We start from the raw sequence: 18,506 nt of genomic DNA, 5'->3' as shown, positions 1-18,506 counted from the left end.
CCATCCATTTTAAGACTTAAAAAAGATTAAAGTGACTAAGACTTAATATTTAGTTGCAAACAATAACTGCATCAAGCCTGTGACCCACTGACATCACCAAACTTTTGCATTGTTCTTTTGTGATGCTTCTTTCAAGATTCAAGGATCCCCCCTGCACTACCAAAACTCCATAGAGATAGTGTCTGTTCCCTGACCACCTAAAATATTTATATTAAAAACCAACGTGCAGTGATTTATAAGAACTTAATAAAAATAAAGATGACTCCTTTCACACAACAAAATAAAAAGAAAACAATTAAATGTTGACTGTTAAATATTAGATCTCTCTCGTCTAAATCCCTTTTAGTGAATGATTTGATAAGAGACTTTTAAATAGATTTATTTAGTCTTACTGAAACCTGGCTGCAGCAGGAAGAATATGTCCGCCTGAATGAGTCAACCCCCCCAAGTCATGTTAATTATCATGTTCCTAGAAGCACAGGTCGGGGTGGAGGAGTAGCAGCAACCTTCCACTTAAGCTAATTAACCAAACCCAGACCTAAACATACTCACTCACTCTTAGCCTCTCTGATCCAAACTGGAAAAAACCAAAAACCAGTCCTGTTTGTTTTTGTGTACCGTCCTCCTGTCCCTTACTTTTTAACTGAATTCTCAGATTTTCTGTCTGATTTAGTTCTTACTGAATTAAATGCAGTGTTGAGACAGTTATTATTAACGTCTACATAAATGTTAAAGTCATTCACTATAATGACTTTATCTGCACTATTCGATTGACATTTATTGTCCAGTCCAGTTACTGGTCTTATCAGTCTGCCCCAATATGCAAGGTCTTAAATCTTACACTGTAAAGTGCCTTGAAGTGACAGTTCTCTGGCTTGCATGTTGGTTACACCTCTTAACACCTCTTAAATGCAGTCTGAACAGGCAAAACCCAAATCTGAGCATAGACATTTAACGCTATTTATTGTTTGAATCAATTTAATAGGGCACACCCAGGCAACAAAATACACCTTTCAGTCACATGTTCCAATACATTTGCTCACATGAAAAATGTGAGTTCAAACAAAAGGTCTTTGCATTTTGGCAGAATTAAAGTATTGAGGCACAGTTGTAAGACTCAGGTGTGAAGTAGAGCACAAGTAGAGACTTTGAAGTGAGACATGTGAAACATGTGACATAAGCTCAGGCCCAGAGAACCCAACAGTGTTTCTGCACTGTTTTGATCTATGGTTTCTGCCCTATAATAGTTTCAGTGTGCATTTGTGGATGCAGCAGTGGACTGTGTTAGGTGACAGCAATGTTCTGAAGCACTACAGAGCCTATGTGGCCTCCAACCTTGAAACCCATATACAGTAAGTCATTAGTTCCAACCCTCTCATATGTCTCATATGAGCATTTGTTGTATGCACACCCCAATGTACAACTCCAGTCTGCTGTGGGGAAGTCCTTTACTTAGTTGTGCCACCCATCCACGCCAACCTCACCTTGACAACCTTTGAGGGTATTATCAATTGGTGGCTGTGTGATGTCAACTCCATATTGCTCTTTTTTTTTGCTGTTATTACAAATGGCCTATAAAGTCTTATTTAAAAACAGGACAAAACCAGCAATTGGTACTCGATTAAAGCACAGTGTTGTCTAAAATACAGTACTGGAGTAAATGTACCTCTGGTTATGTGCTAAAATATAGTTCCTTTGTGCACCAAAGTTCTACTGACAGTGGTTTGTAACAAGTACTGAGTATCTGAAGGTCAATAGTAAATATTACTCAATAAACCTTGAGTTTCACCTGCCTGAAATTTATCTTGGCATCTCCCTCTGATTGTCTGTCTTGTACCGATGTTTGTGTGAATCGTGTTTGAAGCAAACTCGAACTACCATGTTAACCTTCTTCTCTCGAATGGTGCTTTTGGTTCTCCCCAAGCTTTACACTTTTCATTCAGGAGTACACTGCAACATAACATTTAGAATTCACATGAAAGGATTTGTAATAGTCTCTCATAAAAAGAATCTGATATGTTGTCTTATTTACTACAGCATCAGCTAGAAGCTACAGCTCAGTTACCCAGAGTAACAAACGCATTGTTTCTGTAAAGATTTGCTGCTTTTTCCAAATGTCACAGTTAATTGCCTTAACCACCACAATATCTTAATTATCTGCATGGCTGGACACCGCTAGGGAAAATATGTTTGTTTGTCTGTGATTTGGTGACCCTTTATTCTCTATAGCTTTTTTTCAAATAGGTCTTCCCTTAGACTCACTCAAAAGAAGTGTCTGTAAATGCCAAACAATGGAAAACATTTTTTTTTTATTATTGTGCACAAATACAACCCAAACAAAGCAGTTGTATAGACTTAGAGAATAGAGAGATAGAATATTGTCATTATTCTTATTAGTTTGCTCATAAATATAGTTCACACTCATACTGTATAATAAGTTTATATTCAGACAACATGTGGTTTCACTGACTGGACAATCATTGATCTCAGAGATTAACAGAATCTAAAAAGCTTTTCTTAGGACTAACGACTTTTCATCTGGTGCAGAGTTTGCTCTCCCACAGCATAACCACCCATTAAAGACGAAAATCAGAGGGTTCTGTGCATGGACTTAACACAAAGTCTATTTAAAGAGGGCCAGAGCTTTGACTGGGTACATACCTGGCTTCACACAAGTATTAGAGGATAAGAGGATAATAGAAGGACTCCTGGAAGAGTTCCTCAATCCATAATAAAAGGAACTATGCTGTCAAATAGGGTTCACACATTCCCTGTTGCTTCACAAAATAATATACAGTGCAATACCCAAACAATACCCATCTTACACTTTAATTACTGGGCGTCTTCTAATCTTTAACCTACAAAAGTGTCAATTTGTTTCAAAATAATATTAATGAAGAAATGCAAATATAATCTGAAGCTATACTACAACTGGATGTTTTACTACTCTTAGGGAAAAACAGTGCAGCTCACAGCCTAGTAGCCTGACACATCCATGAGGACCAGTTCACTTTCAGGGTTGATGGCTCTCATACCAATGTCAAATTGCTGGTGTGCTGTGACACCGTGGTGAACAAAGACAGACTGAACTGTAGAACCACTGCAGAATATGGAGCTAACACAAAAAAGTGAATCTGCATTTTCTCTTAGGGCGGAATTGTTGACTAAAAAGGGACATTTTCATATTACACATCAATTTATCCATATCTGAAAGTTAGCTTAGACATTAATGCTCCTCACAGGACAAATTGCAACACACTTGGTGATCCCTTAAATTGGAATTTTGCGTCATCATTAGGTCAGAATTACACTTCGTTCACAAGTTTCTGCATTACATCAGCGTGTTAACACTGTCATTGTAACCTGGTTACATGTCAAGCAGGTGGCATGAGTGGCCCAACCATGTTTCTTCTGCATTCAAATTTGGTGCTCAGTAATCTCCTATCAGAATTAGTGGAAACATAGTGTCTGTAAATTGTATTTGTATTTGTCTGAATTTGATCAGCCAAAGCAACTTATACATAGTCTAAAAGATGCAGAATGAGGAACCAACATTATTGCTGAAGGTAACAATGGAGCAGTGGAAAAAACGGTTCTACTGTCATCAGGTGCTAGGCTACAGTTGTGTATATATATTTTTTTACATATACATATATATATATATATATATATATATATATATATATATATATATAAATAAATGTTGGACTTGGGTGGACAGTGGATGTAGGTTTCCAGGACCTGTTGTTTACACTGAGCATGACACACATCCCCAACAGGCCACTTTAAGGGAATAAAACTTCAGTTCTGATGCTGCAGTGTTACAGGCTGTTGTTCAATTTGAGCAGCTAACACACAATGAGAGTCAGTGCTTAGAACTCCACAGTGTGAATTATAATAGAAATCTAACACAGGGCGAGCACAAGAGTTTTTCCAAGGGATGTTGGAAGGATTTGTGCTGCTGTGGAGGTGCACTGTGTGTGTGTTGATCAAGCTGTGTCAGAAGTTGAGCAGAACTTGTTGGGTTTTTTTTTTTTTTGCCTTCTGAATTTTGAACAGAAATGTAAGCCATATTTTGAGTACCTTTTTCCCCACTGATAAATATTAAAGAATTAATGCAGTGGATACATGTTATATTTAGCTTCTAAAGCTGCTTTAGTCACTATGAAACACAGCAGACATGCTCGCACTAAAAGAGGATTATTCAAATTATGTAAAAAGCTAAGTTGACAACACAGAGTGGGAATTCGGGAGTGCTGTGATGATATGACAAAAAATAAATATTGAAAGAGAAATTGATATTTAAGAAATGGGAAGTTTCCAGGGAAACATCTTAAACAAGGATGCAAACACAATCCATCATATTTGTCTTTTTTTTTCTTACCTTTTTACATGTAACAGGGATTGTTCGCTTGAGGACATGATTTTGATGGATGCACAACAATTCACAAAGACAAAAAAACAAAAAACAAAAAACAAATGCATAAATTAACCAAATGTGAGGTATTCTGCGATGCATGCTACAGACTGTCTGAATCAGTGTCGCTGTAAAACAGAGATCAGAACCAGTGAAGTGGAACTTGCAAGTTAGTGGAGTTCTTTGGTCCTACTATCGTTAATCCATGTCTATGAACAAGTGTGACAATAAGCTCTCTGTCTGAACAGCAATCCTCTTAGGCAAAGCTTTGTGGGTAAACTCGCCTCATGCAAATTCTAAACTCCATTAGCTTTGAGGGACTAGTCAGCTGCATTGAGATTAATGGCCAAGTGACTACTTGATTTAATAGGGTTATTTCACATCTTCCGGGGGAAAAATAAACAACAAAGTTAATACAAGACATTTGTCACTGACGTCCTCAATCTCTCTTCTCTAAGTGGGAGAAGTTTCTTGTGCGTGCGGACGTGTTACTTATTCAGTCTGGCACTGGTGAAACAGCGGGGAGGCTTTGCAGATGTTAAATGTGTGCATATTCAGCCTGGAAGTAAGAAACAATTTTATTTTACACTAAGATTCAATTGTCTGGCCTCTTAAACCCCCCGTGTGGAACATTATTTATTTATTTACATTTATTTTTGTGCATTGTGTTAAATTACAGCATGGGCATATCTGCATTAGTGATAAATGAAACAAGAAGAGAAAGTGCTATGTAGTTTTTCATTACACGGTAATAAATGAAAATCCTTATTTATCTTCTTCCATGCCGTCAGCTTACTCCCAACTTTGCTGCAGGGGATTACGGGCTGGGTGGGTAAGGCTCTGTCACCGCAAAGCGGGAGACGACAAACTGTGACAACGGTGATCTGAGAGCGCAACCAACTCCTCCAAGTCGCAGCTGTGGAGGAATGATTAGCCCAAAAGTTGTGCAGGAGTTTAAATACTCGTTGTGACCTTTAATTCCCAGTCAAATCAAAATGCCACCCCAGCCCTCTTCTCCGTAAAACAAGCAAATACTCAACTGCCCATCTGTCAACTTAACAGTTCCAACAGCTTTAACTACAGCTAACTCATCACCTCAACAGGTGGAGTGAATTTCATGTCAGTTACTCATGTTTAGGTTCTGGTTCAGGTAGGGCTTGGTCACATCAAACTTAAGGTTCAACAGGTGCATTGATTCTTCAGTCCAATGTAAAGTAGTATTAAACTTTTAACTTTTCAGAAGTAAAACACTGTGCAAACTCAACTGCATCAGGTTCAAGTTGACACTTGCAAATCACAAATAATATTCCAGACATCATATGACATTTTCCTCTCTTTGTATTACAACTATCAAATCACTTTACTTTCTGTGTGGACTTTATGTAAAAGATTAACAGGAGTAGTAGTGTGAGCAGCCCGTCTGTGTGGAGGCATTAAAATGCCGAGGAGCACCACAAAGTGTAGATTAATGGAAGTGCATAGAGGTCGCCACCTCAGGCTAGTGGTCAACTACTGAATTTAACTTTAAAAAGAACAGTATGAAACCTCAGCCAGGGTAGGATATTTGTAAAGTTGTGGTTCACACCGGAGCCCCAGATTGCTCATAGAGGGAAAAAAAAACACTTAACATTAAGTAACCCATGTTCTTGATTAATCACCTCATGTGTTTGCATCAGGCTGCTGTTTTCAAGCTCATACTTTTTCTCTCACTGCTAAAACAAAGCCACAAATCCACGGTTTGATGAAAATATAGAGTAAATACAATGCTGACTGACAATCAATAGCAGTGCCATGGAACCAGTTTTGGCTGTGATTGATAAGAGCTATTACCCTCCTGCGTCTGCACACTGTGTTTTGGAAATGGGGAAGGACAGTAGCTATATTGATCTGGACTAGATTGAAATCTCTAATCTCTCGACACTGTGGATAAACCACTGCAACTATTTCACACAGATATCGATGACAGCGTGTTGCTTAAAACTGGATGTTTGTTTGATGAAGGCTTTTGGAGGTCTTGCGCTCATTTGAACCCTCTCTCTCAAGCCTGTCACATATTCAGAAGTATAATCAATTTAAAGATAGGAAAGCCTCTTGGTGAGGAAACATTGACCTGCAGATGCTGCACATCAGTACTTCTGTTATTACTGCATCATATTTTTAATCCAACCTTTACAAAGGAAAGATCCCCACAATAAAAGACTGCTCAGGTGCTTCAATTTCATTAAATGGCTGTTGTGACTTTAACAGCTATTGACCCTGCCCTTTATGCTTCTTACCTATTACAGTCTACATCTCAGCATGATAATGTACATTTTCATGCTGACAATATCATTTTGGCACCGGGAACACACTGGGGAAAACTGTTTACACCTGTTACTATCATGCTTTTTGAGCAGGTGGAAAACCAAGACACATCACAGTTTACACATTGATCCAGATTCTCTTAGTGCTGCATCATTTCTGCTATAAGGTCAAAAACTACTTGCAGTTATTATGTCAGTCTGTTTACTGAGTTATATGGGAAGTGATCAGGCCCGAGCATTCTTAGATTTCTGCAGAAACCTTTTTTTATAAGGCACATGGGGAACAAATCTGGAATACACGAATACATGGTGCAGGTTCAGGGATTAGGGTTAGGGTATCAGTATCAACAGCTGATGTCTTAAAGGCCCCCACGATCGTCAGAAACTGCCGTCCCCATTTGTGTGGGGATGGGATGAACAACGGAGCCAGTCAGGGACCTGGCTCTGTTCACCCCATTACTACACTCCCCAGTTACGCTACATTAAATACGTGCATCTAGGAGTTCCTCGCGGGCGGATGTGGTGCCCAGGCTCTGACCCTTGGGGTTGGTCCTTGCACTGGGGGGAGTGTTAGCCCCTGCCTTCCCTGGGATGTGCCTGCTCTGGCCCTGGGTGTTTCCTTCCAGGGCAGCGGGGCGTGGTCATCGCTGGACGACCTCTGACCTCCTTTCCCTGGGCAGTGGCCACGTCCCACCCTTGTCTTCTGGGCAGGAATCACTAGCGGCATGCTCGCGCGTTCGCACACATAACAAGCATGAACCTCCATTGAGGTGGCTGCTGTCGTGTCGCTGCAGGTGATAGTGGGATGTGGTATATTTGCTTTTGGCTGAACTGGTTGGTTTAAAAAAGGTCACCAATCAAAAGGAATAAACTAAACTTTCATTACACTTGGATAAAAACACACATTCAATCATAATTATTTATTATTATTATTTTACTTTCTTTCTTTTTAATTAATATAGATAGATGAAACCAGAGGACCTTTATTATACTGCTTGTGAAGTTAAACTATAACCATATACATGCTATATAACTACTGGCAAAGATTTGGACCATATATTTTCTTATCAGTGTATTTTCTTAACAGTGTTAAATGAGACGAATTATAATATAAAATATTTATGCACAGCGTATCGTATTACTGCACTGTTAGGAACACGTAAGCATAAAGTATAAAATCTGTCTTGAACAGGATTCTTACAATGGATTGCATGAAAAAGAAAAGAGTTTTTACTTACAGCATAACACACTGCTGAAGTGGATATACAGTACAGGTTGTGGTGGGTGCACTGGTGGGTTCCAGGGCTTTATGATATGCGAGCAAGAGTGGTTGTGAGTGGGTTCGGGCTACAAAAGCACCTTGGTGAAGGTTAGATAAAGATTGTGGGTTTGTTGCAACATGCAGCTTATTAATCCATTTGAGGCACATTTGTAATTTGTGGTTTGAGGCCATTTAAATGTTAATGACTTGAAAATGTAATAATAATGCAACAAAATGCGCTTCCAGCAAACGTGCAATATAGTGCAAGAATACCCAGCTAGTGGTCATGTCAGCCTTGAGAGAGTCTCACGTCCACATAAATTTGTTTAGATAATCTGGGTGAGCCTTTAGCTCATTTCCAGCCTGTCTGATTGTGTTTCTTCCCCGGACCTCGGCAGTAACGTCAGCGAGCATCATAACTGGTACAAATGATGTGCAGCAACTATGAAATTATGCTGCAATAAAACTAAAATGATCCTTGAATGCGGGGGTAAAGACGAAGACAAAGAGCAAGCAGTGGTGAAGGTTGATGGCAGCATTATGGACTGAGGAATGACTGTGGCTGTACGAGTGTGCGCGCGTGTGTGTGTGTGTGTGTGTGTGTGTGTGTGTGTGTGTGTCCTTTGGATGCAGAGGGGAATGCTCTCTGTGGTGGCAGGCAGAGCTTTGATGTGGCTGTGACTGGCAACCCTCTGATTGTGTGTGCCAAGCAAACACAGTCACCCTATAGCCTCTGATCTCTACAAAGAAATATCTTTACATACTGTATTTCTCTATACACACACACACACACACACACACACACACACACACTGATCTACCTCGGCATAAATCTGTTCCATCCACCTCCTCTCCTTCTAAACTGGCGTCCTTCCAGTTGGTCAGGATTGGAACATTTTGCAGATGGGCACGAAATCGCTAATGTGACGGACGCCTCGTGTCTTTTCACGGACGGGCTCTTCAGTGTAGTCATGTTCATTTTCCTGTCAAACTTCATAGTCCTCTCATCACTCTTCCTTTCCGGTAAGCTCTCTCTCCTCTCCTCCTCGTGCTTCACCTGTCTACTGATCCCCTTTTCACTCCGACGGTGAAGTTTTAGTTTTCTAAATCTGCCTATCTGTCTCCATCAAAGATCAGTGTCGATAAAGGGAAGGAAAGACCCGTCTGACATTTAAGAGGAAAATTTGATATGATGTATATTAATTAGCTGTGTGTTATATATATTATGTGATCTGATCTTCATTGAACTCAAGAGTATTAACAAATATAATGTAAAATAATAAAATAATAAAATAATAACACACACCAATTCTGATCTTTTATGTCTTTATTGAGAACAACCATGAAAAACTTCATAGTGCTACAGGAAAAGTATTTTCCAATAGTAAGTTGGAATTTATTACTGGTTTCAGTTGAGGTCTGGGCTCTGCTTTGGCCACTCCAAATAGTGGATTTTGTTTTTCTGTTGTGGACTTGCTTCAGTGTTTTCGTTTATTGTCCTGTTGCATCACCCAACTTCAGAGACTCAACTACAGCGTATCAGCTGACGTACAGACATTCTCACATTATCCTGAAGAATAGTTTGATACACTTTGGAATTCATCTTCATCTTCACAATCTTAGTTTCATTAGTCCAAAAAACATTTTGGCAATACTACTGTGGAGTGTCAATGTGCTCTTTGACAAACCTCAGGCATGCAGCAATGTTCTTTTTAGTAAGTAGCAGCTTCCTTCGTGGTGTCCTGCCATAGACCCCCTGCTTGTTTAATGTTTTACCTACTGTAGACTCATGAATGCAGCCAGTTCCAATGATGCCTTCAAATCTTTGGCTGTTACTCAGAGTTGTTTCTTTACCTCACTGAGTGTTTGTTGTGCTCTTGCGGTCATTTTGACTGGCCGCTCACTTCTTGGTAGAGTAGCCACAGTCCCAAAGTGTCTCCATTTGCAGATTCTTTGTCTAACTGTAGACTGAGTTGAGGTGAATTTCTGCAGTCTTTGACATCACTTTGTCATCACCAAAAGGTATGGCTCACATAGGTGACTTTACAATCGAGTATTCTTCTTGTGCAGAGCAAACACCAAAAGTTTGAGTGGTTTTTCTCAGTGGAACCAGCTCCAGTCTGCACCCTCCAAATAATTTTTTTTCCAGGTATTCAAACACCTATCACTTCAATTAGCTTTTTTGAGATCAGTATTTCTTTTTCACATACTTTTTCCACTGACACTATGAGGTTGCTGAAGGTATGGTTGTTCTCAATAAAGACATGACAGATCAGAATGTATTTTGTGTTATTATCATATTTGTTATTACTCTTGACATGTATAAGGATCAGATCACATTTTATGACAAATCTATACAGAAAACTATGAAATTCCAAAAGGTTCACTGACTTTGTTTTGCAACTGTATGTCTTTGTTGTTCAGTTCTGTCAGAAATGTGTGAAATTAGCATCAGTGTGAACCTTCTAGCTGTGCTCACCTACTGCAATTGATTATTTTCTTTATCACTCAGGGGCTGGAGGCTCTTGAGTCTATCAAAAAACTTTAGGAAACACAAATTCATTTTTCCTTTTCACTTATTTCTATTCAGTTTAATCTTCATCATCCACAACTGCCGGGGTATCTAAATAAAATTCAATAAAAATGAAAATAACTGCTACATAAAAATAATATTATATGAAAAGATAGAGCGTTGCCGCTCCAGCAGGGACTGTGTGTGTGTGTGTGTGTGTGTGTGTGTGTGTGTGTGTGTGTGTGTGTGTGTTTGGTCAGCAGGCAGCCTTCAGCATTAGCGATAACACATGAGACACGTTACCCCCGGCGGCATTCAGAGATTATCTGGGAGTGTGTGATTACAGGATGGAGAAGGAAAAGAAAGACAGACAGAGTGTTGAACATATCACACAAAGTTTGAGGTTGATGTTATGGTGTGATGCAGCAGATCAATGTGGATATTCAGGAGATGAGTATCTATCAATTACGTGTCTTTGGTAAACTGCCAGCTGATGTAGATTGACCACAGGTCGTACTAATGCAGACACTGTAGCTAACAAATCCTAATCTTTTTGAGATCTTCGTGTGCCAGTGTTTTGAGGGTTTTATAAAAAGAAAAAAAAGTCATTATTTCAAATATTATCACGTTGACTTTATGTGTCATGCCTTATTTTAAAGCTTGGTTATTGATTACCTGCTTTACAGTGACACCATAGATAAATTCTCTTAACGGGACAAAATTCAATGGACCTGACAAGTGGGTTTCAGGTGTGTTCTAAATCAGCAGGGCTACTGTGATGCTCTCCTGTCTGCTCCATCCAAAAACATCATAAACATACGTATACACTTGATACTGAACTCTGCTGCCCGAGTCCTGTCCAGGAACCCAATCTGAGATCATCATTTATTTACTTTTATATTGATCTATCCACTGTATTTTATTTTCCTTAAACTAAATAAATTATGTATCATTGTCTTTTTCTGTTTTATTTATTTTTTACTGTGTCATTGGTTTTAATATTTAAAATTTTTATCTAGTATTTAGTTTTTATTAAATTTGTTTTTGCTCTCATTTAGTGTGTTGTTAACTTCTCAATCGTCTGTAACGCACTTTTAATTACAGTAATATGCATGAATGATGCTATATAAATAAAGTTTGGTTGGTTAATGGGCTTATTAATTGATTGATTAATGTGAGTTTATTAAATCAAGGGGATAGTTTCTACATTTGTGTCCTGTCCGAAAGCATAAAACGCAACAGTACTGGAAGCCTTTTTTTGCTGGACAGCTTTCAAGCATGCATATTCTTTGTCAGCTTCGGGGTCAGACAGGTGAAAAAGGGGAGAGAGAGAAAGAAGGATAAGACAACAATGCTAACAGAAATAATAGTAACTGTAGGCAAAGCACAGTGCAAGCATCCAATATAAAGCAACCAGTTCAAGAACGAGCAAATATACCACACGACAGCAGCCACTACAATGGTGATTCATGCATGTGATGCGTGCGTGTGAGCATGTGAACATGCCCCCGAGTGCTACCAGTGACTCCTGCCAAGGTGATGAGTGGGACATGGCCACCACCCATTACCATGTCCAGGGAACAGCAAGAAGAGACCCAGCCATCAGAGCACTCCTCCACCTCCAGGGCCAGGAGGCCAGAGGCTTTCTTGAGATGACCACAACCAGCCACCCAAGAGAAGCAGGAGAGAGAGTGTAAAAGTCCCCTTTTGCATTTTTGTCTTGTACTGCAGTGGAAGGAAAGTAACTAAATGGGAATTTTGTACTTAACTGCTGCAACCTTAGAAGGTCTCCTCTTAATGGGACTAATTTGGAGAGTTATTTTAAAACATTTTATTGTTTTCAGATAAACCTTTTAACACATTTTTGAACAGATAGGACTGTGAGTCACCTACCCTACATATGGAAGGCCATAGTAAACTGTAGGAGTGGTTACAGCAAGCAAACCCTGTTTCCTTGGTTCAGTGTTCTTATGGACACCTGACAGCTGTTTTAAGACACACTTATTTTAGGAGTGATGTTAGGGGTTCTAATAGTCCAACATTTGCAGTAGTAATCGACCTTCCAAAATTCCTCCAACAGCCCAGCAATGGTTCATCCAGGAAGACACAAACAAGCCCAGAAAACCATCCAAAGACTTGCAGGCCTGTCTCAACTTTATCAGGTTCAGTGCTCATGACTCTAGTATTAAAATGGTCATGGGAGTGATCCAAAAAAACAAGACCTACTGCTAAGCTCCTCTACATTTTTATTTTACAAATGCTTATAACCCTCAATTTTAGAATGAGACCCAGTGTAAAAGCATTTGAGTACCAGTTAGGTAGAAAAGCGCTTTATAAGTGCAGACCATTTACCATTTACTGGGACTGTTTGGTGATGCTTTGCTGCTTGAGGGCACTGCCAGCTTGCCATAGGGAAACATGATTTCCACACTCTCTACCAGGAAACACTCAGCCTTTTCTGGAACTTCCTCTGAAATAATGTTGTGACCATCATGATTGGTTGCAAATGTGCGTTCCAAAGCTTTTCAGACACTAACATAATCGTAACAATTTTCTCTCCCTGCAGGGCTTAATTCATTTACATGTTTCCCATTGGCCAACTATTAAGTGTAATTCAGATAAAAGTGATGTGCTTTGGCCTTTCATGTACCAGGTTAGTCTGGTAGTTGGTGATTAATGAACTACTTCTATCTCCAGCCCTGTGAACTTTGGCCTGGACTTAATTAAAACTCAGCCGTTGACCAGCAATCATAAATTACTTCCCACAACCTGTGACACTTTTAGAATAAAAAGAACAAATTGGTTTCTTACCAATTAATAATTCACAAATGAAAAGGAATAACAAGCCCGAGGCAGGGCTCTTGTAACAGTCCTACATCCTCCTCGAGCTTTGAGGAGGCTGACAGTGCCATCGCCGAGCGTGAGAGTGTTGGTGGAGGTGGTGGCGTCTGCTGGGTGATTGATGTCTGTTGTCTCCTCTGCTTGTGTTTTACAGGTAGCTGCTGTCCTTACAGTGTCGCTGCGGTGCTCCTGCCCAGCCTGATCCCTGACCTGAGCAGCTGGTTTCCAGTAGGAGGGAGCTGCCCTAAAATAACATCTCTACTCCATCATTTCTGGCCATGTTTACATGTTCCTCAGTCTTGGGATGAAGGCCTTTGTGTCACCGTCCCAATTTGTCAAGAATTAGCCCCATTCGGAGCCTCTCATGTAATCATCACTATATGCTTATATTACCTTTTTTATGCTCTGCTGGTTTCTGTGATTCAAATGTTCAATTGAAGCTGAAGTCACAAATGTGAAATTAGGAATTACATGAGAGGCAAAAGCTAGGGGTGTTTCCTTTCTTGGATGTGAGGGATTAATGTTGTATAGCACACACACACCTTCAGCTGTGGTGTCTTATCAGAAAACCAGATAATAAGATGGAGAAGAAGCTTCAGGGTGACACAGGCAGCTTGAGATTCACTGTCCTCACTGCTTTACTCTGCTCTGTTTTCATGTATGCTCAGTTTCCTTTATGCATTTTTACTGAAATGAACTTCATATTTATCAGCTTGTAGTGTAAAATAATCAGTATTATACAGTAGTGTTTGTTGATATGAACTATTGTTTCACTATATATATCCTCCATAAATAAAAAGTTTAACAACAACACAATATTCTGTGTGTGAATGGTAGAAAATATTATAACTCTACTTTTATTTTTTAAATATTTTCTTTTATCATTACCTGTGATGGACTCACTTTACATTTCAACTAAGCAAGGTAAAAAGGGGAAATTCAATAATAAAAATTCAGCAAAAAAAATAATGATATGAAAATTACCAAAGTATTATCAGATATATAACACATTGGAATTAACAATGGATATATATAGGCAATATTACAGTAAAAAAAAAAATTATACAGCAGCAAAGTTTACAAATAACATAGTACAATGTGGTAACAATGCAGTGATTTATTATCATTGTCATCATTATTATTATCATTATTGTTGTTGTTACTATCATTAATAAGGTCGCTCTATAGCTAGTGATAATTTAGTTTAGTTTAATTTCAGTTTTCAATAAGAAATGCATAACAGTTCAGCAAATCAATATGCGACATACAACCAAGATGTTACACAATTCTGAGGGTCTCGAGATTTACTTAAAAAAACAGCAGGCAGTTTTTGTCTTGTCTTCCCTGAGGTGTGGTCATGTTGTGTGTTAGTTTCTCCAGGCCATGTGTTGCATTCCAAGAATGGGCCTACAGAAACACTACCTATGATATTTTATTTTCTAGAAAATGTCAGATTTTCTCTGAAATTTGTCCATCACTGCTGAATTCTCTCTCTCTCTCTCTCTGTCTGTCTCTTTTTTCCTAAGCTATCAAAGTGCCAACACTCTTCAATCAGTAATATTTTCCTCGAACCACATTGACTCTCCAGCAGCGCTTTTTCATTCTTAATAGAGTTTTACTAGACAAAGAAAAGAAACAAAGACATGAAACAAAACGGGAGTGTTTGTAGTTTGTAGTTCTTGTGTCTCGTAATATAACATGAAAATATCAAATTCATTCTATTTGTGTCTATCATTATTGCATAAGTCCAGAGAAAAGTTTCATCAAAAGGTCATTTTCCACAGCATTTTATCTTCTCACAGAATACATAATAATAATAATAATAATAATAATAATAATAATAATAATAATAATAATAATAATAATAATAATAATAAGCTGTAGTTGTGGAAAAATAACAATTCAGAAGGGTTTGAAAACATATGAAAAGCACAGTCAAAGTCAGGGTTGTCCCTGCCTTGAGGATCTAGATTTAATTCTGTGTAGTTTGTTGTACAAACTTAACTGTGGTCTAGATTGCTCACAGCAGTTTACTGTGTGATAGCTTGCTGCCTCTGTAAATACAGAATGAACAGGGGGATAAATCTCCCAGGAAATGTGGGCTGGAGAGGAATTTCAATGGCAGGTAGAGTGGTTATCACCTGTGGTAAATGTCTGGAATGTTAAAGAAGGTTTATTTAAAGAGACAAAAAAAGAATAAAAACAGAGGAACGTGTCATTAAAGGGGACAAGCTCAACTTAAAAAATAGAAGACTACAGTGGCAAAAAAGAGTATGTGAAACTTTTGGAATTTCATGTTTTCTGCATTAATTTGTCATAAAATGTGATCTGATCTTCATCTAAGTCAAGATTATAAACAAATATGATGTGCCTAAAAAAACAACAACAAAAAATGCTGTTTTTTTTTTTTAGAACAGCCATAAAAACCTCCTATGAATTAAGGTACTTCCTGTGGATCAAACCTGCACATTGTTCAGGATGAATTTTAGTCAATTTTTCTTTTTCCTACAGAGTTTCAGCTGACATACATTCTGATGCTGAAGAACTGTTTGATAGACTTGGGAATTAATCACTGTAAGCTGGCCAGGCCCTGATGCAGCAATGCAGGCCCAAATCATGACGTTTCTTCCACCATACTTCACCTCTGGAATGATGTTTTCATGATGATATACTGTGCCCTTTTTATTTCAAATGTAGTGCTGCGTTTTCTTTCCTAATAGTCCAATATAGTTTGAGCAGTCCAAAAACATTTAGCCAATCCTGCTGTGGAGTGTCAATGTGCTCTTTGGCAAACTTCAGGCATACAGCAATGTTCTTTTTAATAAGCAGCTTGGGCGAGAGACTGGGTACAGCCTGGACAGGTGACCAGTCCATTGATCATCTCTTCATTCTAATGTAACATTGTTCTTATATTTGAAGACAACATACTGAAATTTACAAATGGCATGTCATAGAGTGGATGAAAATGACTCAGTTGTCACAGAAGTGGATGAGTAGACATGTCATGGCTGACACCTGATAAGGAGAACTACCTGAGAGTGGTAGTGGAAGGCTGGTTTCACAAAGATACACTGATCTCAAACACAGTCGAAGTAACTAACTACGGACAGATAGAAGGATTGTCTGTGTGCCTGTTAGACTTGGATTAGATTTTTTGTCACTGTGTCGAAAAATAAAATAACTAAAATAGATAATGTTTTTTTTAGATCAGATCTGGACCACTTGTGCACATGGTGCTAGATATAATTCACATCCAGTGTCTTGCTATGCAGTTATCAGCATTCAGTCATCATAAGTGGGCAGCATTCAGTGTTGGCTCTTTACAGGCTGTAAAAATAAACATGCAGGAGAAAGTTTCTGAGAAAAATCAGCAGGGGTCATATCTCTTAAAAATGTCAATATCACCACAACTACCAAGTACTAACGTTCAATTCCATTCAATTCAATTTTATTTGTAGGGTGCCAAATCACAACAGAAGTCATCTCAAGGCACTTTACAGTGTAAGAATTAAAACCTTACAAAGTATCATTGTATTAATAATTACATAGAAAACCTAACAATCCTATTTGAGCAAGCATTAGGCAACAGTGGAGAGGAAGAAACCTCCAGCAGAACCAGGCTCAGAGTGGGCGGCCATCTGCCTCAACTGGATGGTGTGAGTGTAAAGTAGAGAGAAAAGAACAGCAGGCAAAAAAAAAAACAAAACAACAATAAGCAGCAAAAACATTGGGCAGGTTGGTATTGTCAGTAACTGCACTCAGGAGATATGCAGCTCCAAGGCAGAGATCTCTAATCTACAGTTACAGTGGCAAGAAAAACTTTGCGAACCTTTTGGAATTTCATGGTTTTCTGCATTAATTTGTCATGGCCTGTCATGACCACAACAATCTGGAGTAATTTTGGACCACTCCTCTTTACAAAACTGTTTCTGTGTAGCGTCACCCATCCTCTGTGGAGCTTGAGTTGGCACAAAGTTTTTCTTGCCACTGTATGTGCAGAACTACTTAAACAGTGACACTTTTTTTGTAGTTGGTATTATTATTCCAACTTTCATTCAAGGGTTTAACAAAAGAAGTAGATTTTTAGGAATTACAGCTATTTCTATATACAGTCTCTGATTGTCAGAATCTCAAAAATAATTGGATAATTGATGGAAAGCAGTTTCAAGGCCAAGTGCAGCCTTTACCCTTGTTATTCCACAACAAATCAAGCAGGTAATACGTTTAGAGGTTGTTTTGAGTGTAACATTTGCCTTTGGTAGCTGTTCGTGACTCTCAACATGAGGTCCCAAGAGGTGTGTATTCTAGTGAATGAAAAAAACTGAAAGTGGCCAAATCAGCAGTTGAAGCATTCTTTAAAAGAATGAATTAACTGGCAGCTCAGCAACAGCAAAAGGCCTGGACCACCATGGATAACAGCTAAAGTGGATGACCAAAGAGTTCTGTCCATGATGAATTGGAAACCTATCACAACATCTAGTCAAGTCAAGAACACTCTTGAGGAGGTAACTGTCAGTCTACAGTAAAGAGACAATGTCAAGAGGCTTTATAAATGTAAATACAGAGGCTTCACAACAGGTTGCTAAACACCGGTCCACGAACAGGAAAGCCAGATTAGACTGAAAGACCCCCTTACACTTACCCTGGTTTTGTCTTGTACCTTGTAAGTCGCTTTGGATAAAAGCGTCTGCCGAAAATGTACATGCACTGACCTCTACCTAGCGACTCGTGTGAGCTTTGAGTGTTGGGAGGAAGGGCAGAGGGAAACAACACTGTCCAGTATGTTGAAATTGGACTACAGCACCACTTTTAAATGCCAAGTGTCAGTCTTATTGATTGTTTCTTTAGAGCTGAAAGTCTAAGCTTGTACTTGTAGCATTATTTCGGTAACTGACAAACTCACCCATTACACTCACTGTAAAATAGTGTAACCAGCAGAGCAAGTGTATGTGTTTGAAGGTTAACAAAAAAGCTTTTTGATACATAACTTTACACGTTCTGACTGCCGTACTGCTGTAGCCAGGCCAAGCTAACTAATCTATTGTCATCCATTGTGAATCATAAATCATTTTACACCTCTAACACCATTTTGAATAGCTGTGTGTGGGAGTAATTAGGCTCAAGAGGCTTGAAGGTCATCATGTTAACTCCCCCTTGCTCACTTATATCAGA

General features: G+C 38.8%; 1 protein-coding gene across 1 annotated transcript in view; it reads left to right on the top strand.

Annotated features, from left to right (window-relative positions):
• tsnare1 (T-SNARE Domain Containing 1) overlaps positions 1–14,134 on the top strand; it is a 125,213-nt gene extending 111,079 nt beyond the window's left edge. The window contains exon 12 of the mRNA XM_026372619.1: positions 13,489–14,134. The gene's annotated coding sequence lies outside the window, so the exon portion shown is untranslated. The remainder of the gene's footprint in view (positions 1–13,488) is intronic.
• The last annotated feature ends 4,372 nt before the right edge of the window (positions 14,135–18,506 follow it).

The sequence above is a fragment of the Anabas testudineus genome, chromosome 16, assembly GCF_900324465.2.
Source record: "Anabas testudineus chromosome 16, fAnaTes1.2, whole genome shotgun sequence".
Lineage (NCBI taxonomy): Eukaryota > Metazoa > Chordata > Actinopteri > Anabantiformes > Anabantidae > Anabas > Anabas testudineus.
Note: the sequence above shows the minus strand (reverse complement) of the source record. Positions and strands in the feature narration are given on the sequence as shown.